We start from the raw sequence: 24,274 nt of genomic DNA, 5'->3' as shown, positions 1-24,274 counted from the left end.
TTTTGAGCATAACCTTGCTGGCATGTGAAATGAGCGTGATCTGTATGTAAATGATTCAATCCCTGGTACTCTTGAGATAAAAGGATTTGGACATCAGAACTAGGGATGAGCAAACTTGTCTGTTTTGCTTTCACCTGCATTCAGTATGCATGGATGTTCATGCAAAAAGAAAGAAATGACAATGGAACCAGTTACCTAGGGAGGTGGTGGGCTCTCCCGCACTGGAGGAATTCAAGACGAGGCTGGACAACCATCTGTCAGGGATGCTCTGACTTGGATTCCTGCATTGGGCAGGGGGTTGGACTCGAGGGTTTTATAGGTCCCTTCCAACCCTACTATTGTATGAGTCTATGATTCAAGAAAGAAAGGAAGGAAGGAAGGAAGGAAGGAAGGAAGGAAGGAAGGAAGGAAGAAGCAAAGCTCACAATCTGATATGGACTCAAGTCGGAAAGAGCTTCGAGATGGAATTCAGAGAACTTTGGCACCTCAAGCTTTGCTGATTCACACATCCCTATCCCAAAAAGAAAATAAGGCCTTTTTCTGTGGGAAGTAGAAGGCAATAGGTATGTCGCAAGACTCCGTGGGTGGTGGTGGTGGAGTCCAATGGACTCCCCCTCACCCACCCTCCTAGAGCCTGCTCAACAAGCACCTCATGGCTCAGCAAGCAACTGGCAGCTGCCCCATCCTCCTAGTGAGCACCATTGTGTGCAACAATGGTGTCTCGGGTGCTTCCCCATAGGTCATCTGGCATAATTAGGGATGTACAAAAGTCACTTACCTTTCACGGATTATGTTGATGGTGGGGGGGAGGCATTCTGTCCCTCCCCCCGGAATCCTCGCCAGGGGGGGAGACGCTGCGTTACTCCCCCCCGGAATCCTCCGCAGCTGGCTGTGCTCCGTGGCAGCTCTGCAGAGCAGCCGGCCAGGCTCAGCCAGGGCAGCTGAGCAGACACTATTTGCGTTCCCCGTATTTTCGCCGTCTTAGTCTACGTAAATATTTACGTAGACTAAGACGGCCCAAAATAAGGAATGCAAATGGCGGTGGCCATAGCAGCCGCCATTTGCGTACGCCTTTTTTTTTTTTACCCAGTCGTTTTAGGCTACATAAAAACTTACGTAACCTATCACATCTTTGTAAAAAAACCCAAAAAACTGTAAATGGCGGCAGCGGCAGCCAGTCGGAAGACCAGCCGCCGTAGCCACCGCCACCAAAGCTGCTGCCAGAGTTGCTGCCAGCCGGAATACCCACCCCAGGTAAGTCTTGTCCCGGGGGGGATCCGTGGGGGGGGCGGGGGGGCAGGCCGTTCTGCCACAGATTTCAGGGGGCCGAATGCACTGGCATTCGGCCTCACCGAGATCCGTGGCGGAATTCTCTGCCATCTCTAGGCATCATTGGCAGCCGTAAAGGGCCCCTTTATGCAACATTGCAGGCCTGAATGGAGTATTCACACCTGTGATGTTGTGTAAATGGGTCCTTTCCGGCTACCAATTATGCCAGATTACCTACCCAGAAGCACCTGAGCTGCCATTGTTTCATTCAATGGCAGCTTGCTAGGAGGATGGGTGGCCTCGCGACTTCGTCAGGTGCTCACTGGGCTGTGACGAAGCTTGTACTGCACCATGAGCAGGGGCAGGTGGTGGCAGTGGCTCAGCGAGCGCCTGACAGAGCTGAGCATGGGTGAGTCCATCCATCCCTAGAGGCAGTCACATGCTGCAGAGGGTTCCATTGCAGAAAGGAGAGGCCTGGCCCCATCTGCTGCTTGGAAAAGATTATGTTGTAGTGCTGTGCCAAACTCTGTCCTCTGTGTGCTGTGTGTTATTACACATCTCTCCCTCACTCTGCAGCCTCCCTAGCTGCTGACACTTCCTGGTATGAAGAAGTCCATGGGAGGAGTTACCTCATGACATCTCACCCTGGGCTTAATTGAAGTACGGTAAGCCAGGGAGGCTGCAGACCAGTGAAGAGATGATTGTATAATGCAGGACAGGACAATCACACACATGCCTTGGCCACCTCATAGCTAAGGCAAGTGGCTGAACTAGTATCCCATCATCTCAAGTGAGACATGACATTCAGAACACCATTTTCACCCAATGAGAGGTCCCTGACACTCACTCCCATCTCTTTCTTCAACTCTCTCTATTTATTTATTGTGTTTAATGTATTTATTTATTTATGACAGTTGTATACTGCTCCCTATTCAAAACAGATTCTGGAGTGGTGAACACAAGATGTACAACCATAAAAAAGATAAAAGATTAGAACACCATATTAAAATTATTAAAAATAGAATGCCAATAAAAACTAGAGCCTTGAACAAATGGCCTCTCAAAATTATCCAGCCTAATTGTGGGCAGAGAAATGGGGGGGTGGTTTACTGAATTTCTCCTAGGGGAGGAGAAATTTTCCAATGGTTTCTCACAGGACAGGCTCACTATTGGCAGGGGTTGCCGCACAGGTTCTTCCTTATTTCCTTGGGGTTTTTGGTTTATTGCACTGCTTCTGTAGGTCGCAACATCATCAATTATGTTGAGGCTTCCACTTTTTTGTGGCAGAATTTTGAATTTCTTTGAGTGGTATTTTTGAGCTTACCTAATCCCTGCAAGGTTGCCAAGGGTGCTGTGTGTAATTTCTTTCTCTGTTACACATCTTTCCATTGGTCTGCAGTAGGGATGTTGGAGAAATCCTCCACAGACCCCAATGAGGCTGGATTCTATTGAATCCAGTCCCCCGAAGTCCATGGAGGATCAGATCTCCTACCTTGTCTTCCAGTGCAAAGTCCTTGCCCGCAGATCCTCCCTGCCACCGGCTCCGAAGACCCAGCGATATGGCCTCCATGGCCGTATCACCGGACTGCAGATGCAAATGGCGTCCACTATGCCATTTGCGTCCCTGTTCGTTACCGTGATAGGCTACGTAAATCTATACATAGCCGCCTATCACGTTAAAGACCAGGGATGCAAATGGCATAGTGGATGCCATTTGCATCCCTGCTCTTTACTGTGATAGGCTATGTAAAGATTTACATAGCCTATCACGGTAAAGTGCAAGATGCAAATGGCATCCGCTACGCCGGACACCATTTGCGGATGAAGACCAGCCATGGCCAGAAGTCTGGCAGTGGCTGGCCCTGGCCGGCGGCTCCATGGACTCACCATGGAGCAGAACTGGCCGGGGGAGATTCTGGGGGGAGGACCGGATTGCCTCCCCAGCAGACCCCCAGCGGATCCAGATAAGTGGGGTTCGTACACCCCTAGTCTGCAGCCTCCCAGTCCACCTGTGCTTTCTGAACTGAAAAAAACCCGATTGGGGCGGGGTGCCTCATGATGTCTTTGTCATGATGGCTTTAACTGAATGTGGGAAGCCAAGGAGGTGACAGGCTTCCACAGAGATTACTGTGCAGTGATAGACAGGACACTCCTGCATACTCTTCAGCCACTTCACAAGTAAGGTATGCCCAAGAACTCCACATCCAATCCATGAGAATTTCTCTGAAATTTATGCTCCCTTGAATTTCTTTTCAAAAGCAATTTCTTTTATATCAAATTGAATGAGAATGGTCAAAAAACATGTTGGAGGAATGTTCAGCACAGCACTAATAAAAACTGTGGCTCATCATTTAAAGAATGTTTCCTGTAACAGAACTATTCTCAGGAGGTGTTGGAATGTGGAAGTGTTGGCCCCAGCCTGACCTCCAGGGGCAAGGAATTCCAAAGAAAGGGGGCCAGCATACTGAAGGCTCTTCTCCTGGTGGACTCCAATCGGGCTATAGGTCCATGTGGAACCATCAGGAACATATTTACCAGTGGCAGTCTTGATTTCTGGTTCCTGGTTATTCACTGTCCCAGTTCAGTAATCATGTTTGCCTTTTGGAGATTTAAAACCCTTGTTAGTGTGCATTAGCTAGACTTATGAACATAGGCATCTGCCTTATACTGAACCCTACCATTGATCTCTCTACCTCAGTTTTGCCTACACTAACTGAAAGTGGCTATATCCAGGATTTGGGGCAAGAGTCTCTCGCAGCCTACTTGGAGATGCCAGGGATTGAACCTGGGACCTTTTGCATGCAAGGCATGTTAGAGATGTAAGAACTCACCCTAGTTCAGTTCTCAGTGCACTCATCAAAGCAGCATCCCTGCTTGCTTTCCGCCCCCGAACCTCTGTGCTCGAGTTTGATGAATTCCCCAGCACTCACCGCAAACCCATTTGGTGATCGCAGCCATTTTCGCGCCTTTGCTTTCTAGGAAAAATGGGAAGTTAAAAATGCGCATATTTAAATATGCGCAGTCTGGAGCTGGGAAAGCTAAATAAGCATAATATTAGAGGGATTATACCTCTAATATTGTGCTTATTTAGCTTTCCCAGCTCCAAACTGTGCATATTTAAATATGTGCATTTTTTAAACTTCTTGTTTTTCCTAGAAAGCAAAGGCGTGAAAATGGTGGCATTCACCGAATGCGTTCAAGGTGAGTACTTTGGAGCACGAGTGGGCACAAGCAGGGGGCGAACAAGGACAGCATCTTGGCGGGCACAATTCAGGGGTTGAGGGTGGGGGTTGCTTGATGAAGTCCCAAACCCTGAACTGCACCCGCGCGACATCCCTAAGGTACGTGCTCCACCACTAAGCCACAGCCCTTCCACAACCATTGGGAATATAAGATGCTGCCTTCTACCTTCTCAGGGCATTGGCTCACCTAGTTCAGTGTTGCCTACACTGAATGGCAGCAATGGCTCCCCAGGGTTTCAGACAGGATCTTTCCCTGCCTGAAGAAGCCAGGGATTGAACCTGGAACTTTCTGCAAGCAAAACATGTGCCCTACCAGTGAACCATGGCCCCTGCCTGAAGACTTGTCTTTCTTCAGTCTTCATCTCCCTCTCCCTCTAGAAGTTACATTCTGGTTTGTCTTGAGTGCACACATCTATAAATGTGCATGCGTGAACACTAAGGCACCATGCAGTGCTCAGCCTGGCATTTCACACCGTGAAGCTGCTGAGATACATTTTGAACTGCTGATAACTAATAGAAGGACCACTGAGGCTTTTCTAGTATATCTTTAAGCAATATAACGAACATCCTCCTGGCTTTTGAATCAAGGAGAAAATGACTGTGGCAGGGAAGATGAATATAAGATAAAGCTGGTGGAGTGGAGTCTTTACTGATGTGAACTGGTGATGGGAAGGGAAACTCAGGGAGGGCTCACTGGAATGTGGCTGGGGTGTTACAAGGGTGTTCCTATTTCTTTCTGTAACCTGTTTGTGGGTATATGACACTTAACTGTTTTCATGTATGCCAGGAGCGGGGAACCTGTGGGACTCCAAATGTTGATATACTCCAACTCCCATAATCCCTGGGCATTGTGACTGATGGACAGAGATGATGGGAGTTGTTGTTCAACACATCTCAAGGGCACCAGCCTGGGGAAGGCTGTGCTACGCTAAGGCTACAGACTTAATAAGAACACACTTGGAGGCAATAAACAGTGCAATATACATGCATAAGATTGGCTTGCAAGATAAATTTGGCGAATAGATTAAGGGTCATGTCTATTTTACAGAAACAAACAGATATAATAGAATTTCCTCTCCCCCTAGGGATCCATAATTCTCAGGAAACAGCTAGGGAACTCTTACAAAAAATTCTCAGCACCAACACCAAGCTGTGATTTGAGGATCCATCTTCTGGGGAAACTGAAACAGTGAAACCTGTATAAAACTGATATGTACTGTAGCTATGAGTTGGCATTGTGCAGTGGCTAAGAGACAGACCTATGTATGGATTCCCTCTGCCATGGGGATGCACAAAAATCACTTACCTGGTCTCGCAGCTTGCTTCGCGGCGGGGGGGAGGCGCTTCACTACTCCCCCCGAAGTTCAGGCCGGGGGGGGGGGAGGCTTCCCTCCTTGCCCAGCCGAAATTCAGGCCGGGGGGGGGAGGCTTCCCGCCTCGCCCGGCCGAAATTCACGCCGGGGAGAAGCGCCCCGTCTCCCCGGCCACGAACTTCAAAAGAAAAAAAAAATGCCCCTGTGATAGGCTACGTAACGATTAACGTAGCCTATCATGGCTAGATCTGCAAAGTCAGCCGTGATAGGCTACGTTAATCGTCACGTAGCCTATCACGGGTGACTTTGAAAAAAAAAAAAAGTGCATACACTATTTGCATTGTCCTTATTTTCGCCATAGTCTACGTAAATCTTTACGTAGACTACAAGGACCAAATAAGGAACGCGAATGGCGGCTCCCTATGGGGGCCGCCATTTGCGTACGCGCTTTTTTTTTTTTTCAAGGTCACCCATGATAGGCTACGTGACGATTAACGTAGCCTATGACAGCGAAGTTCAGGCTGGGGGGGGAGGCTTCCCGCCTCGCCCGGCCGAAATTCAGGCCGGGGGGGAGGCTTCCTGCCTCGCCCGGCCGAAATTCAGGCCGGGGAGGAGGCTTCCCGCCTCGCGCTTTTTTTTTTTTTAAATTCACCCATGATAGGCTACGTGATGATTTACGTAGCCTATCACGGCTGACTTTGCAGATCTAGCCGTGATAGGCTACGTTAATCGTCACGTAGCCTATCACGGGGGCGTTTTTCTTTTTTCTTTTCTTGGAATGGTGGCGGCGGCAGCCGGTCAAAAGACCGGCTGCCGCTCCTGCCCCGCACGAACACCCGCCGAACCGCCGGCCAGACCTGCCGCCGGGAGGGACATTCGGCAAAGGCAAGTCCTGTCCCGGGGGGGGTGGGGGGGTGCAGAGAATTTCTCCCCGAAACTTGTTCGGGGGGCTGAACACGTTGGTCCTCGGCCCCCCGAAGTTTCAGGGAGAAATTCTCCGCCATCCCTACCATGAACTCAACAATGTCTTTAGGCAAGCCACTCTCTGCCTCAGCCCCCCTTCTGCAATACAGGGATAATAAAACACTGTAAGGATTGCAACAAAATGACATATATTAATGCTCTGAACACTCTGAAGTATTATATGTAAATACTGCATATATTATATACTCTGTGTACTTTGCGAAGAAGATTTTCTACGCTGCCTTTTAATGTGCCCTGCCCTCTCTAGCAGATAGCTATAAATGGATTTTTCTTATTAATTTTACCACCACCACCACCACCACTACCAGCAACAGCAGCTAGACTGCATGATCCGAACAGTGCACCTCAGAATTCCTTACAGTGCGGCAGAAGATATTGGTATACAATTCTCAGATGACAGGCCACCCCTAAGTATATTGTTGCCTTAATAGCTGGCTTGAGTTCCTTGAGCAGTCAAGCTAGCCCTGTTATATATGTATCTCTTTATTACAGTTATAAGACCTGTTCAGAGCTAGCCATGTGTATCTGACCAGAAACCTCCCCCACCCCCACCTTATTATCAATACATAGGTGATGTGATGCACATGACACAGCACTCCAAAACAAAACAATGGTAGTGCATCCAGTTGATAGATTTATCAATTTTAAAACATTATAAACAGATTTTAAAAATGTGAAATGTTTTGTCATATAATGCCAGCTTCACCCACAATAGGAATGTGCTACAATGCCACACATAAACTGATTATCTTATGATCTCTTATCCCATACTATCTCCCAAGGCAGCCTTGTTTTCATCCTGATATATTTGGTTGTTGTTTCCTCCCCCGAAACCCATGCAGGCATTTTTTAATATATATGTGCAAGCATTCAAATGTGCAATTTCCAACCTCTGCAGCGTGACATAGTACAACTCAGCCAAGACCAGCGCCATGTGGTTCTGCTGCTGATGTAGCTTGGCTCTGAATTTGCCGAGTTTCTCTTGGTGACAGTAGCGTTAATTATATTCTTTAAGGTGCCCAGCACTCTGAACCATCAGCTATGATGAAAAAATAACAGTTTGTTTTCCCAAATACCACTATGGGGCCATAAAGCTCATGTACTATAAATGGGCGAAGCACATATCAGAACAGCCAAGGGAATTATTACCTCTTTCCCACTCTCTCCAATCATCTCTCCAAGCCATAATCCTTTTTTTCCTACAGTAGCCACAAGTTGTAAGCCATGAGTTGTATGAGAAGGAACACAGGAAGCCATCTTATATCGAGACAGACCCTTGGTCCATCTAGCCCCATATTGTCGACACTGACTGGCAGCTGATCTCTGGGGTTTCAGGCAGGAGATTTCCCTGTCCTACCTGGAGATGCCGGGGAATGCACCTCAGACCTTTGGTATGCAAAACAGGTGCTCTGCACTGAGCTATGGCCCTTCCATAGTTGCACCATAGCAAATGGTACTCAGAGGCGTAATGAATGTGGAGATTGTATTTAGCCATTATGACCACTAGGAACCGCTCACTGCTGCCCCAGGTGGTGATCCATATCACTGCTAGTACTGTGCCTAAAATTTCTTCCGCTCTTTAAAACCCACCTCATTCAATTTTGTAGAAAAGGAATCACTTTGTGGGAAGGGGATTCAAAGGAGAAGGAAATGCCAGTGAAATTATCATGGGTGGGGTGTGGGGTTATCTTGCACTTACGCTGCTGACAAGGAGTCCGAGGGGCATGTGCCAGCTAGGGATGTATGAAAGTCACTTACCTTTTCAAAGGGTGACATTTGCGGTGGGGGGGAGGCGCTCCGTCCCTCCCCCCGGAATCCTGGCTGGCTGGCTCTGCTCCGCAGGGATTCTGCAGAGCCGCCGGCCAGCTCCGCCAGCAGCCGGACATCCGGCCACTGGCTAGCAGGGACGCAAATGGCGGAAGCTGTAGCCGCCGCTGTTTGTGTCCCTGCAGTCAGCCATGATAGGCTACATAAATGTTTACGTAGCCTATCACGGCTGATTTAAAAACAAAACAAAACACGCGTACACAAATGGCGGCGGCCATGGCCGCCCCATTTGCATACTTTATTTTGGCATGTCTTAGTCTAAGTAAACATTTACGTAGACTAAGACGGCGAAAATAAGGGGAACGCAAATAGCGTAGCATCTAGCATCATGTCTGACTTTGGGGGGAAAAAAGCGCATATGCAAATGGCGGCGCCCATGGGCGCCGCCATTTGCGTTCCTTATTTGGGCACATGTAGTCTACCTAAACATTTACATAGACTACGGCGAAAATAAGGGCAACGCTATTTGCGTACACACTTTTTTTTTTCCTCCAAAGTCAGCCGTGATAGGCTACGTAAGGATTTACATAGCCTATCACGGCTGACTGCAGGGACGCAAACGGCGGCGGCTATGGCTGCCGCCATTTGCGTCCCAGCCAGCCAGGAGGATTCACGGCCAGAGGGACGGGGCGCCTCCCCCCCGGCCAGAATTTGGGGGGGAGGGACGGAGTGCCTCCCCCCCACCGCGAAGCAAGCTGCGGGACCAGGTAAGGGACTTTCGTCCATCCCTAACGTAGCCTGCCTATCACGTTGTTTTTTTTTTAACTGGAAATGGTGGTGGTGGCAGCCGGTCGGAAGACCGGCCGCTGCAGCCGCCGCCACCGCCGGAGCCGCCGCCGCCACCGCTGCCCCCAGGAAGATCCACCCAAGGTAAGTCCCGTCCCGGGGGGGATGGGGAGCGGGCCGTTCCGCCACCAATTTCGGGGGGCCGAATGCGCTGGCATTCGGCCTCCCCGAGATCCATGGCGGAACTTTCGTACATCCCTACTGGAAATTGAATTTGTGAGCTGACTCTGTTTAAAAGCCATGCATGCAATATTACATGAGAGTTGTATTTGTGATGTTAAACCTGGGATGGTCCAATCACAAGTACAAGTCATTACTTCATGCTACAGTCATCAAGTGATGAACATGCATGTGTGAAGCTGGCTTCTCACATTCATTCTTGGAATGTAGCTACAGTGAAATTCCAGCTGTATTCAGCTTGAATTTTACACAAGGGCAGGTTTTATAGAACTGAATTTAATCTGATTTATCTGTCTCCATAACAGAAATTGGCACCTTTGCCAGCTGGTAGCCCTGGAAGTGCTGAGTGTCAAGCTAGTCAAAGAATGCATTGTGGAGGAACAACAGCAGGTAAGTTACTGATTTGCATAAAAGAGGCAGACAAACTGGAGATAATGCACATTGTGAAAGAGTTACAATAACATCGACTGTAGCCACAAAAGCAATTTTACAGCAGGTTAAACACACTTAGAGGAACAGAGAGAAACAAAGAAGTGATACAAAGGCTAAGTTGGGGTGCAGTTGGCAGCAGACAGGGAGCAAGGGACAAAAGGCACTACTCTTGAGGTACCCTCCATTGCCTGAGTTTTTCCCATCATTGATAAATATTTTCTATCACACTAGAATACCCATATTTGAAGCCCCCCTAATTGGGTATCCTCCAACTCACTAAATATGCTCAGTCAGTTGGCCCATGCCCTGGAATGAAGATGTAAGACATATTCAATTAATTTAACTAAGTGCCACAACTTTATTTACATGTCTGATCCATCATGCTTGGACATAAGTCAAGCTGAGAGAGCTTCTCCCTCCTGCTACCTTCCACTGTGACCATTACATGCTGACCTTTGCGAATTGAAAGCCTGATTCTTTCTTTCTTTCTTTCTTTCTTTCTTTCTTTCTTTCTTTCTTTCTTTCTTTCTTTCTTTCTCCTTCCCTCCCTCCCTCCCAAGCCCTTTTCCTTTTGTGTCATGCCTGTTAGATGGTTAGCCTGTGGGCAGGTACTTTGTTATTCACAGTTTAATAGTTTAAACAGCTAGAGCAGTTATATTGAGATGCCAGGACTAGGGATGGACGAAAGTCCCTTACCTGATCCCGAAACTTGCTTTGCAGTGGGGGGAGGCACTCCATCCCTCCCCCCGAAATTCTGGCCAGGGGGGAGGCGCCCTGTCCCTCCCTGCTGAAATTCTGGCCGGGGGGGAGGCGCCCCGTCCCTCCCCGCCAAAATTCTGGCCGGGGGAGAGGCGCCCCGTCCCTCCGGCCATGAATCTTCTAGTCCTTCCCGGGCGCAAATGGTGGCGGCCATAGCTGTTTTGTTTTTTACTTGGAAATGGCGGCGGCGGCGGCCGGTCAGAAGACCGGCTGCCGCCGCTGCACTGCCACCAAACCGCCACCAGAGCCGCCGCCACCAGGGACATTCAAGCAAGGTAAGTCCCGTCCCGGGGGAGAGGAGACCATTTCTCCACCAATTTCAGGGGGCTGAATGTGCTGGCATTCGGCCTCCCTGAGATTCGTGGAGAAATTCTCTGACATCCCTCGCCAGGACTAGGGATGGACGAAAGTCCCTTACCTTATCCCGAAGCTTGCTTCGCGGTGGGGGAGAGGCGCTCTGTTCCTCCCCCCGAAATTCTGGGCGGGTTGGGAGGCACCCCATCCCTCCCCGCTGAAATTCTGGCCGGGGGGGAGGCGTCCCGTCCCTCCGGCCGAAATTCTGGCCGGGGGGGAGGCGCCCCATCCCTCCGGCCGCGAATCTTCTAGTCCTTCCCGGGCGCAAATGGCGGCGGCCATAGCTGCTGACATTTGCGTCCCTGCAGTCAGCCATGATAGGCTACGTAAATCCTTATGTAGCCTATCATGGCTGACTTTGGGGAGGAAAAAAAAGCACGTACGCAAATGGTGGCGCCCATGGGCACCGCCATTTGCGTTCCTTATTTGGGCACGTATAGTCTACGTAAACATTTACGTAGACTACGGCGAAAATAAGGGCAATGCTATTTAGACTACACGTGCCCAAATAAGGAACGCAAATGGCGGCACCCATGGGCGCCGCCATTTGCGTACGCACTTTCCCCCCCCCCAAAGTCAGCCGTGATAGGCTACGTAAGGATTTACGTAGCCTATCACGGTGTTTTTTGAAAATCTAGCCGTGATAGGCTACATAACACTTTACGTAGCCTATCACGTTTGTTGTTTGTTTGTTTGTTTGTTTGTTTTACTGGGAAATGGCAGTGGCAGCAGCCGGTCAGAAGACCAGCCGCCGCCTCCGCACCACCACTGGGAGCTGCCAGGAGCCGCCAGCACCAGGGACATTCACCAAAGGTAAGTCCCATCCCGGGGGGTGGCGGGGTGTGTGTGGCAGACCGTTTCTCCACCAATTTCGGAGATTCGTGGAGAAATTCTCCAACATCCCTAGCCAGGACTAGGGATGGATGAAAGTCACTTACCTGGTCCTGCAGCTTGCTTCGCGGTGGGGGGGAGGCGCTGTGTTCCTCCCCACTGAAATTCTGGCTGGGGGGAAGGCGCCCCGTCCCTCCGGCCAAATTTCTGGCTGAGGGGGAGGCGCCCCATCCCTCCAGCCGAAATTCTGGTCGGGGGGGGAGGCTTCCCACCTCGCCCAGCCAAAATTCACGCCGGGGAGAAGCGCCCCGTCTCCCCGGCCACGAAACAAAGTGTTAAAAAAAAACACACACCCGTGATAGGCTACGTAACGATTAACGTAGCCTATCACGGCTAGATTTCCAAAGTCAGCCATGATAGGCTAAGTAAATCGTTACGTAGCCTATCACGGGTGACTTTGGGGAAAAAAAAAGCACGTATGCAAATGGCGGCGTCCGATGGGCGCCGCCATTTGCGTTCCTTATTTGGTCCCGGTAGTCTATGTAAAGTACGTGCTTTTTTTTTTTTCCAAAGTCACCCGTGATAGGCTACATAACGATTTACGTAGCTTATGACGGCTGACTTTGGAAATCTAGCCGTGATTGGCTATGTTAATCATTATGTAGCCTATCACGGTTTTTCTTTTTTTTTTTAACACTTTACTTTGTAATGGCACCGGTGGCAGCCGGTCAGAAGACCGGCTGCCGCCCCCGCCCCCGATGAAAGGCCGACGAACCACTGCCGGGACCCGCCGCCGGGAGGGACATTTGCCAGAGGTAAGTCCCATCCCGAGGGGGGCGGAGAATTTCACCGCCGATTTCGCAGGGCCAAATGCGTTGGCGCTCGGCCCCCCGAAGATTCGGGGAGAAATTCTCCGCCATCCCTAGATAGGCTACGTAACGATTTACGTAGCCTATCATGGCTGACTTCGGAAATCTAGCCGTGGTAGGCTACGTTAATCGTTACGTAGCCTATCACGGGTGTGTGTGTTTTTTTTTTACTTTATTTTGTAATGGTGGTGGTGGCAGCTGGTCGGTAGACCAGCTGCCGCCCCTGCCCCCGATGAAATGCCGCTGAACTCCCGCCGGGACCCGCCGCCGAGAGGGACATTCGAGGGAGGTAAGTCCCATCCCAGGGGGAGGGCGGTGGGGCGGAGAATTTCACCAACAATTTTGGGGGGCCGAATGCATTGGCATTCGGCCTCCCCGAGATTCGTGGAGAAATTCTCCGCCATCCCTATATGGCTGACTTTGGGGGGCGGGAAAAGCACTCGTACGCAAATGTACACACGTTCCTTATTTGGGCACGTGTAGTCTACATAAACATTTATGTAGACTATTTCGCCATAGTCTACGTAAATGTTTACGTAGACTACACGTGCCCAAATAAGGAATGCAAATGGCAGCGCCCATGTGTGCCGCCATTTGCGTATGCACTTTTTTCCTCCCCAAAGTCAGCCATGATAGGCTACGTAAGGATTTACGTAGCCTATCATGGTGTTTTTGGAAAATCTAGTCGTGATAGGCTACGTAAATCTTTACATAACCTATCACGTTTGTTTTTTGTTTTTGTTGTTTTACTGGGAAATCGCGGCGGTGGCAGCTGGTCGGAAGACCGGCCACTGCCGCCACTGCCGCCGCCGCCGAACCGCTGCCGAACCGCTGCCTGGAGCTGCCAGTGCCAGGGACATTCGACAGAGGTAAGTCCCATTCCGGGAGGGTGGCGGGGGGGTGGCGGACTGTTTCTCCACTAATTTCGGGGGGCCGAATGTGTTGGCATTCGGCCTCCCAGGGATTCGTGGAGAAATTCTATGATATCCCTAGCCAGGACCTGATAAAACAACTGACATTAAAATCCTACCATATAGAATCATAGAATCATAGTAGGGTTAGAAGGGGCCTACAACTACAAGGCTATTGAGTCCAACCCCCTGCTCAATGCAGGAATCCATGTCAGATAGGGATGGCGAAGACTTCCTCCAGAGACCCCAATGAGGCCAGATTCTTTAGAATCTCCCGGAGACCGTGGCAGAACAGAGCACTTTCCTCCGCCTCTATCAGGGTGGACACTGAGCCCATAGAATCCCAGAGTAGTTCTGATGCTGAGGAAGAGCAGTCGCTCCTTCGGGAGAGGAGCGCGCTCCTTTTTTCCCAGGACCAACAGCTGACGGAGATTCCTCCCACCCACATTCCTAGTTTAGAAAGCAGTCCAGAGAGTGACTCAGCACAGATAGCAGACTGGGGGGGGGATGTGCGACGCAGATGCAGAGAGCGGCGCCAAATGGTTCGCGCTCAAAGAACAGTTGCGCCCAGAGGATCCAAGGGAAAAGGGGAGGGATTCTCCCTAGTCCTTATATTCAGGGGTCTGCCAGTAATTGCCCTTCAAACGGGGACCAACTGTTCTAACTTAGGGCATAGGGATGCTGCTGCTCAGATCTAGTTGCTACCTGTAGAGCTGTTAAGTTGTAAAAGAAGAATAAAGCTTTGAAAAGAATCCCTTTGTCTGTGTCTGGACTTGGCTACTAGATTAGACTGAGAGCCCTCCAAGGAGCCCTTGACAGCCTCTCTCCGGAATCCTCTTCAGCCAGATCCTCCTTGCGGCAATCCTGCAGAGCTGCCGGCCAGCTCCAGAGCTCCAGCGATATGGCCCCCATTGTTGTATCGCTGGCTGAGGGGGACTGTCTCTGGACACAAATGGCATCCAGTACACCATTTGTGATTGTAAAGGTCTTAGATTAAAGTAAACGCAGCCGTAAATGGCTGCATTTAACTTAAACTAAGACCTTTACAGCCGCAAATGGCGTAGTGCACGCCGTTTGTGTCCCTGCTTTTTCATATGATAAACTACACAAATATTTGCATAGCCTATCGCGTGAAAAAGCAGGGACGCAAATGTAGAGATGTACGAATTACTTACCTGCCATTCCGGTGGTGGAGGGGTGTCTGCAGGGGGGAGGTGATCTGTCCCTCCCCCCGGAATCCTCGCCAGCTGGCTCCACTCCATGGTGATTCTGTGGAGTCACCGGCCAGCTCAGAAGCCCCAGCAATATGGCCGCCATTGCTGGATCGCTGGCTTGACTGACGTACTGCGGGCGCAAATGGTGTCTGGCATAGTGGACACCATTTGCGTCCCTGATCTTTGATGTGATAGGCTACATAAATCTTTACTTAGCCTATCACGCGAAGGAACAGGGATGCAAATACGCAATTTGCATCCCTGTTTTTTCATGTAATAGGCTACGTAAAGGTTTATGTAGCCTGTCATGACAAAGAGCAGGGACGCAAATGGCGTAGTGGACACCATTTGCGTCCGCAGTCCATCACTCCAGCAAGTGATATGACAATGGCGGCCGTATTGCTGGGGCTTCGGAGCCGCTGGCAGGCAGGATCCAGCCAGCAAGGACTTTGCAGGGAGGCGGAGGTAAGAGATCCTATCCTCCATGGACTTTGGGGGGCTGGATTCAATAGAATCCGGCCTCATTGGGATCCATGGAGGATTTCTCTGACATCCCTATGCAAATGGCATCCACTACGCCATTTGCAGCCATAAAGGTCTTAGTTTAAGCTAAATGCAGCCACTTACAGCTGCATTTACCTTACTCTAAGACCTTTAGGGCCGCAAATGGTGTACTGGATGCCATTTGTATCCGGAGAGAGTCCCTCTCAGCCAGCGATACAGCAATGGTGGCCATATCGCTGGCTCTCCGAAGCTGGCTGGCAGCTCCGCAGGATCGCCAAAAGGAGGATCCAGCTGAAGAGGATTCCGGAGGGAGGAATGGTTTGCCTCCCCCCCCGGGCAGATTCCCCCTGGAGCAGCAGGTAGGGAATCCGCCCATCCCTAAAATCAGAGCATCCCTGACAGATGGCTGTCTAGCCTCTTCTTGAATGCCTCCGGTGTGGGAGAACCCACCACCAATTAGTTCCATTGTCATATTGCTCTAACAGTCAGGACGTTTTTCCTGATGTTCAGCCAGAATCTGGCTTCCTGTAACTTGAGCCCATTATTCCGTGTCCTGCACTCTGGGATGATCGAGGGATGATCGAGAAGAGATCCTGGCCTTCCTCTCTGTGACAACCTTTCAAGTACTTGAAGAGCGCTATCTTATCTCCCCTCAGTCTTCTCTTCTCAAGGCTAAACATGCCCAGTTCTTTCAGTCTCTCTTCATATGGCTTTGTTTCCAGTCCCCTAATCATCTTTGTTACCCTCTCTGAACCCTCTCCAGTTTGTCTGCATCCTTCTTAAAGTGTGGTGCCCAGAACTGGACACAGTACTCCAGATGAGGCCTAACCAGTGCTGAGTAGAGGGGAACTAGTACTTCCTGGGATTTGGAAGCTATGCTTTTATGAAGGCAGCCCAAAAGAGCATTGGCCTTTTTTGCAGCCACATCACATTGTTGGCTCATATTCAGCTTGTGATGGACAACAATTCCAAGATCCTTCTCGCTTGTAGTGTTGTTGAGCCACGTATCCCCCATCTTGTAACTGTGCCTTTGGTTTCTTTTTCCTAGGTGCAGAACTTGGCATTTATCCCTATTAAATCCCATTCTGTTGTTTTCAGCCCAGCGCTCCAGTCTATCAAGATCACTTTGTTTCTGTCTTCCAAGGTATTAGCTAACCCGCCCAATTTTGTGTCATCTGCAAATTTGATCAGCATCCCCTGCACCCCCTTCTCCAAGTCATTAATAAAAATGTGGAAGAGCACTGGGCCCAGGACTGAGCCCTGTGGTACCCCACTCATTACCTCTCCCCAGTTTGAGAAGATCCCATTGAGGGAGTGCTCCGTTCCACCACAGACTCCGGGGGGAGGATTCTAAAGAATCCAGCCTCATTGGAGTCTCTGGCAGAATTCTCTAACATCCCTACATATAGCCCACTTTGAGCTAGGGATGTACAAAAGTCACTTACCTTTCATAGCTTGGATTCACGGTGGGGGGGGAGGTGCTCCGTCCCTTCCCCCGGAATCCTCCCTGGGCTGGCTCCACTCAGCAGCGGCTTCGTGGAGCCGCTGGCCAGGGCCGTCTGCACCCAGAGTTCTGGCCGTGGAGGGGCTGCTGCGGACGCAAATGGCGGCCACTGTAGTGGCTGCCATTTGCGTCCAGTGAAGCTGCCATAATAGGCTAAGTAAGTATTTGCATAGCCTATCACAGCAAGCCAAAAAAAAAAAAAGCATAATCATATGGCGGCGGCTATGGCAGCTGCCATTTGCATTCCCTATTTTTAGCCGTTTTAGCCTACATAAATATTTACGTAGGCTATTACGGCGAAAAAAATAGGGATGTACGAAAGTCATTTACCTTGCCAGAAATTTGATTCGCGGTGGGGGGGAGGCACTCCGTCCCTCACCCTGAAATTCTGGCCAGGGGGAGGCGCCCTGTCCCTCCCCCATGAAATTCTGGCCGGGGAGGAGGCGCCCCGTCCCTCCTGCCGCGAATCCTGGCTGGCCGGGAACGCAAATGGCGGCGACCATAGCCGCCGCCGTTTGCGTCCCTGCAATCAGCTGTGATAGGCTACGGAAATGTTTATGTAGCCTATCACGGCTGAGTAAAAACAAAAAACAAAAAAACCCACGCGTACGCAAATGGCAGCGCCCACGGGCACCGCCATTTGTGTTCCTTATTTTGGCACGTCTAGTCTACATAAACATTTACTTAGACTACGATGAAAATAAGGGGAACGCAAATAGCGTAGCATCTACACTATTTGCGTTCCCCTTATTTTCGCCGTAGTCTACGTAAATGTTTACGTAGACTAGACGTGCCAAAATAAGGAACGCAAATGGTGGTTCCATTTGCGTACGCACAGTTGTTGTTGTTGTTGTTGTTTTAATCAGCCATGATAGGCTACGTAAACATTTACTTAGCCTATCACAGTATTTTTTTAAAATCTAGCCATTATACGCTATGTAAATGTTTACCTTGCCTATCACGTTTTTTTTTTTTTTTTTACTGGAAATGGCGGTGGCAGCAGCCAGTCGGAAGACCAGCTGCCGCAGCCGCCACCGCCAAACCGCCGCCGAACTGCTGCCAGAGCCACCGCCGCCAGGGACATTCGCACAAGGTAAGTCCCATCCCGGGGGTGGTGGCGGGGGGGTGGCAGACCATTTTGCCACGGATTTCGGGGGGGCAAATGCGCTGGCATTCGGCCTCCCCGAGATTTGTGGCGAAATTCTCTGACATCCCTAGAAAAAAAGGGGAACGGAAATAGCATAGTGGGCGCTATTTGCATTCCTTTTTATTTTTTTCGCCGTAATAGTTTATGTAAATATTTTTGTTGTTGTTTATTCAGTCAGTCGCTTCCGACTCTTTGTGACTTCATGGACCAGCCCACGCCAGAGCTTCCTGTCGGCCGTTGCCATCCCCAGCTCCCCCAAGGTCAAGTCCTGAGCCTCAATTGACAATGATGCCTGCAGGAGAACCCTCAAGCTATGAGGTGCATTTGGCCTTTAGACTGAAAAAGCTCACTGCTCAAGCCAGTGAGCCAACAGGTTCGTAACACCATCAGAGGCTCAAGGGTTTCTCCCTGTGTCAGATCCCTCATGCCAATAACCAATGAGAAGTTGACTGGGGTAAGCCACTTTTCCCCAGTGCCTTGAGGTGCTCACTGGTGTACCATCCAACTCTCTTTCTCCTCCAACCTGCACTGTACCTGCCCATTTGGACCAATTTATATGACAAGGATCTTTAAACCAAACACATCAAAGGCATACATGTCCTTGTCCAAATTGGGCAAAGTAGGTGGGAAAAGTTCCTCTCCACTAACCAATTGGAAATAAGAGCAAAAATTATGACTTCAGCCTAGGGACTCTGGAGAAATCTACTGCAGGCTCCAATAAGGCTGGATTCCCAAGAATCTGACCTGTGAAGTTCTCAGCAGACCCCCCACACACATACTTGTGCATCCCCTGGATTTTGCTCAGGGCATCTTTCCAGCTTTTAAAATGGCAAGATATGCTAATGGTGGCTGCCATTAGTCTATTGTGGGGAAATTGAGGCCGTCATATGCATACTTTACACCAATTGCTGCCATAAAGCACTTTTGTTGTTCTTTATTCGGTCAGTCGCTTCCAACTGTTCGTGACTTCATGGACCAGCCCATTCCAGAGCTTCCTGTTGGCCGTCGCCACCCCCAGCTCCTCCAAGCTCGAGTCCGTCATCACCTCCAGAATATCATCCATCCATCTTGCCCTTGGTCGGCCCCTCTTCCTTTTGCCTTCCACTTTCCCTAGCATCAGCATGTTTTCCAAGGTATCCTGTCTTCTCATTATGTGGCCAAAGTACTTCAGTATTGCCTTTCATATCCTTCCCTCAAGTGAGCAGTCTGGCTTTATTTCCTGGAGTATGGACTGGTTTGATCTTCTTGCAGTCCAAGGCACTCTCAGAATTTTCTAATAATAGCGTTGCCCTTATTTTCACCGTAGTCTATGTAAATGTTTACGTAGACTACACGTGCCCAAATAAGGAACGCAAATGGCGGCACCCATGGGCGCCGCCATTTGCGTATGCGCTTTTGTTTTTTTTCCAAAGTCAGCCGTGATAGGCTACGTAAGGATTTACGTAGCCTATCACAGTGTTTTTTGAAAATCATTTCTCCACCAATTTTGGGGGGCCAAATGCGTTGGCATTCGGCCTCCCGGAGTTTCGTGGAGAAGTTCTCCGACATCCCTAAATGTCACAAACTTCTGTCCATAGTTCTTCTGGGACCCTATCTACTAAATCTAGTCCCTTAAATCTATTCTTCACCTCCACTGCATATTCATGAGGAATATTAGTGAGCTCATATCTAACTGATCTGTGGGTCTTCCCTATTCTCTTGAGTCTGATACTAAATTGTGCAATAAGAAGTTCGTGATCTGAACTACAATCAGCTCCAGGTCTTGTTTTTACCGACTGCATAGATGTCCGCCACCTTAGGCTACAAAGGATGTAGTCAATCTGATTTCGGTGTCGACCGTCTGGTGAAGTCCATGTATAAAGTCATCTCTTAGGATGTTGGAAGAGAGTGTTTGTTATGCACAGTGAGTTGTCTTGGCAAGATTCTATCAGCCTATGTCCTGCTTCATTTTGTTCTCCCAGACCATGCTTGCCTGTAATTCCAGGTGTCGTTTGACTACCCACCTTAGCATTCCAGTCTCCTGTAATGAAAATAACATCTTTTTTTGGCATACTATCCAGTAGGTGCTGCAGATCCTCATAGAACTGATCTACTTCTGCTTCTTCAGCATCTGTGGTTAGGTCGTATAAAGTCGGGGCCAGAAATATTGGAACTAGGGATGTACGAAAGTCACTTACCTTTTGACGAAATGTGATTCAAGGGGGGGGAGGCACCCCGTCCCTCCCCCCCAAATTCTGGTCGGGGGGGAGGCGCCCTGTCCCTCCCCCCGAAATTCTGGCTGGGGGAGAGGCGCCCTGTCCCTCCCGCTGCAAATCCTGGCCGGCCCAGTCTGCAAATGGCGGTGGCTGTAGCTGCCACCATTTGTGTCCCTGCAGTCAGCCATGATAGGATATGTAAATGTTTACGTAGCCTATCACGGCTGAGTAAATACAAAAAACAAAACACGCGCGTACGCAAATGGCGGCGCCCATGGGAGCTGCCATTTGCGTTCCTTAATTTGGCACGTGTAGTCTACGTAAACATTTACATAGACTACGGCAAAAATAAGGGGAACACAAATAGAGTAGATGCTACGCTATTTGCGTTCCCCTTATTTTCGCCGTAGTCTACGTAAATGTTTACGTAGACTAGACGTGCCAAAATAAGGAACGGAAATGGTGGTGCCCATGGGCGCTGCCATTTGTGTACACGCGGTTGTTGTTTTTTTTACTCAGCCATGATAGGCTACGTAAACATTTACGTAGCTGCCGCCATTTCCAAGTAAAAACAACAACAACAACAACAAGCAAACGTGATAGGCTACGTAAAGATTTATGTAGCCTATCATGGCTAGATTTAAAAAAAACACCGTGATAGGCTACGTAAATCTTTACGTAGCCTTTCACGGCTGACTTTGAAAAAAAAAAGCGCGTGCGCAAATGGCAGTGCCCATGCGCGCCGCCATTTGCGTTCCTTATTTTGGCTCGTATCATCTACGTAAACCTTTACGTAGACTACGGCGAAAATAAGCCGTAATTTTTCGCTGTAGTCTACGTAAATATTTACATAGACCACACGTGCCAAAATAAGGAACGCAAATGGCGGCGCCCATGGGCACCGCCATTTGCGCACGCGCTTTTTTTTTTTTTAAGTCAGCCGTTATAGGCTACGTAAACGTAGCCTATCACGGTGTTTTTTTAGAAATCTAGCCGCGATAGGCTACGTAAATCTTTACGTAGCCTATCACGTTTGTTGTTGTTTTTTTACACTTGGAAATGGCGGTGGTGGCAGCCGGTCGAAAGACCGGCCACTGCCTCCACTGCCGCCGAACCGCCGCTGGAGCCGCCACCGCCAGGAGAATTTGCCCAAGGTAAGTCCCGTCCCGGGGGGTGGCGGGGGGGTGGCAGACCGTTTCTCCACCAATTTCAGGGGGCCGAATGCCAGCGCATTCGGCCTCCCCGAGATTCGTGGAGAAATTCTCTGACATCCCTAGTTGTACTGATCCATTTAGTTTTCATGGAAAGAATACTGGGGTGGGTTGCTGTTTCCTTCCCCAGGGATCATATTTAGTCTGACCTCTCTGTCATGACCTTCCCGTCTTGGGTGTCCCTTCACGGTTTAGCTCATGTCATCTTTGAGGTGCTCAAGCTCCAGCACCACAACAAGGTAACGATCTCCTTTGCACTTACTTCTACATAAATTGTGCCCAGGAAGTGCTTACTTCTATGTAAATTGCAGCTGTAAGTGCTTTATGGCTGCAATTTACATAGAAGTCAATGCTTTACAGCCACAAATTGGGTAAAATATGCAAATTACAGCCTGAATTTCCCCATGATAGGCAAATGGCAGCTGCCATTAGAATCATAGAATAGTAGGGTTGGAAGGGGCCTGTAAAACCATCAGGTCCAACCCCATTAGCGTAACTTTCTGTTTTTAAAGCTGGAGAGACACCCAGCAAGATCCAGCAGATGAACTGGGGCTCTGGGGAATTCGGGTAAGTTCCAAGCAGCCCAGATTTCCCTGCAGTGGACACCCAGCCCCTCGGACCAGACATTGCCCATCCCTACTTGGCCTCCTTTGGGTAAGCATCTCATCTTGCACTGTCAAAGTCAGCTCAGGATGCAGCCTGTTAAGAACCAGGCTGTGAAGAGGCAGAAATGCTTCAAATAGCTGTGCTGCCCCTGACTGGCAAGGCTGCATGACATCCAGCTAGCTGGCATGGCCTGACAGATCTCACCCTCTAAGGAGTAGAGGCAAAACTACCAGCACCCCAAATAAAGCAGGCTGGGATGTGCCGATCTGAATGGCCTAGCCATTCCTTTAGCACCTAAGCAAGATTGCAGCATGCCAGCAGCTCTTTGCAGCAGAAGTGAACCCACCACACCTAGGATAATATGAACAAAATATATTTATTAATGCGCATGACATAAGACCAGTAACGATAGCAACAGACCTGATGTTGGCTCACTCTACATTTCTTTAAACCTAAACTGTTCTTAAATATATTTTTTAAAAGATGTATGTGTAATCATTGTGTCACTGAACCGATTTCAACTCAGTTCATTCAACAGCTTATATGCATTTAAGTAGTTTCAATGTACAGTGAAATGTATAGTATGACAACATTGGCTGTGTTGCTATTTTTACTACCCTTACTGACATTGTGCTTAAAAGGTTTATTAATAAGTATTATCCCAGTCATGAGTATTTTGGGAATAGAGTTTGTTAGGTTACTGTTCCTTTTTCTTCTTCTTCTTGGGGTTAACATCTTACTCGCAAAGGAATGAAGTGTATGTTTAGAAATAACAGGTGGTATACCCTCCTGGGAGAAAGAACCTAGCCTTCTCCTGGATATGTTAGTTTTTTACAATTTGTTTTCTACATCATTGACAGAGATTCTATGTAGCTCCACATAAAGCAGTTTGGGGACCCCGACCCTTTCAGGATGGTGAGCATATTTGGAAGTTTCAGGGCTGCTCTCACAAAATGCTGCCATGGGAGGGGGTGTTGCCCATTGATAAAATGGCTACCCTAGTGGGTGTGGCCAGTCAGAAAACACTCATTTCCCAGAAGGCAAACTGGTGAGAGTAACAGAAAAGTAACTTTAAAGAAAATTGGAAGAAATAAAATAAAAATCAGAAGGAGCAGAGAGCCTTGTGGGCAGCAAAATAGGTGTCTGTAGGAACATTGCTGCCCATAGACATCATGTTGGAGACCCCCACTGTAATTCTGCAGTATGACCTCAGAACCACAGCCCCTTTAGATGGGGCAGTGAGCAAGCTGTAAAAAGCAACATTTGGCTGAATGACCAGAGGAAAATTTGGTGTGAAACTGGGGAGCTGGTGCATGCAAAATCCCCCCCAAGTATCCCCAATGTACATTTTGTCCAATTTCTTCTGTGTCTGTTTGCAGTTACAACAATTCATTTGTTCGCAATTACAGTGATTGAGGCTACTGATGGCTACTAGTCCTGATGGCTATATGTGACCTCCAGTATCAGATGCTACAGTACGCCTATGTTCATCAGCTGCTGGGGAGCATGAGTGGGAGGGTGCTGCTGCACTCATGTCCTGCTTGTGGGTTTCCCATGGGCAGCTGGTTGGCAACTGTGTGAACAGAATGCTGGATGAGATGGACTCTTGGTCTGATCCAGCATGGATCTTCTCATGCTCTTATGTTCCGTCATGTATTCCTTGGCAGAGAGAAGGGAGTACATTGGAGACTCACAGCACAATGTTGGAACAGAGGCATATGTCACTGCATTGTTTAGCAATGTGGCAATGCACGTCCTTCCCTCTGTCCTACACAGTCAATGATCATAGAATAGTAGAGCTGGAAGGTACGTTGGAGATCATCTAGTCCAACCACCTGCTCAATGCAGGATCTGATGTTTGTCAAAAATCTACCCCCCCAAACACAAATACAAAACAAAAGGGTGGGGAGCAACATAGAAGGCTACAAATAAGACTGTAAAATTACACAGCATATTTTGACTCAACCCTATTAAAATGCAGATTTTTCTGTTGGGTCAGGTGGTTGGCATCCCACCGTTATGAATTCCTTTACTTCGAAATGTTCATTTCTGTATCATCTAGAAAAAGCAATTTTGCCTTCATAGTACCAAGAAATCTGTACCCCGCCCCCAGCAAGGATATAAAATTGCTGGTAC

This window comes from Heloderma suspectum, chromosome 6 (assembly GCF_057233095.1).
Source record: "Heloderma suspectum isolate Gila_16-S chromosome 6, 16-S_ref, whole genome shotgun sequence".
NCBI lineage: Eukaryota > Metazoa > Chordata > Lepidosauria > Squamata > Helodermatidae > Heloderma > Heloderma suspectum.
The sequence above is the reverse complement of the archived record's forward strand: the minus strand, read 5'-3'. Positions refer to the sequence as shown.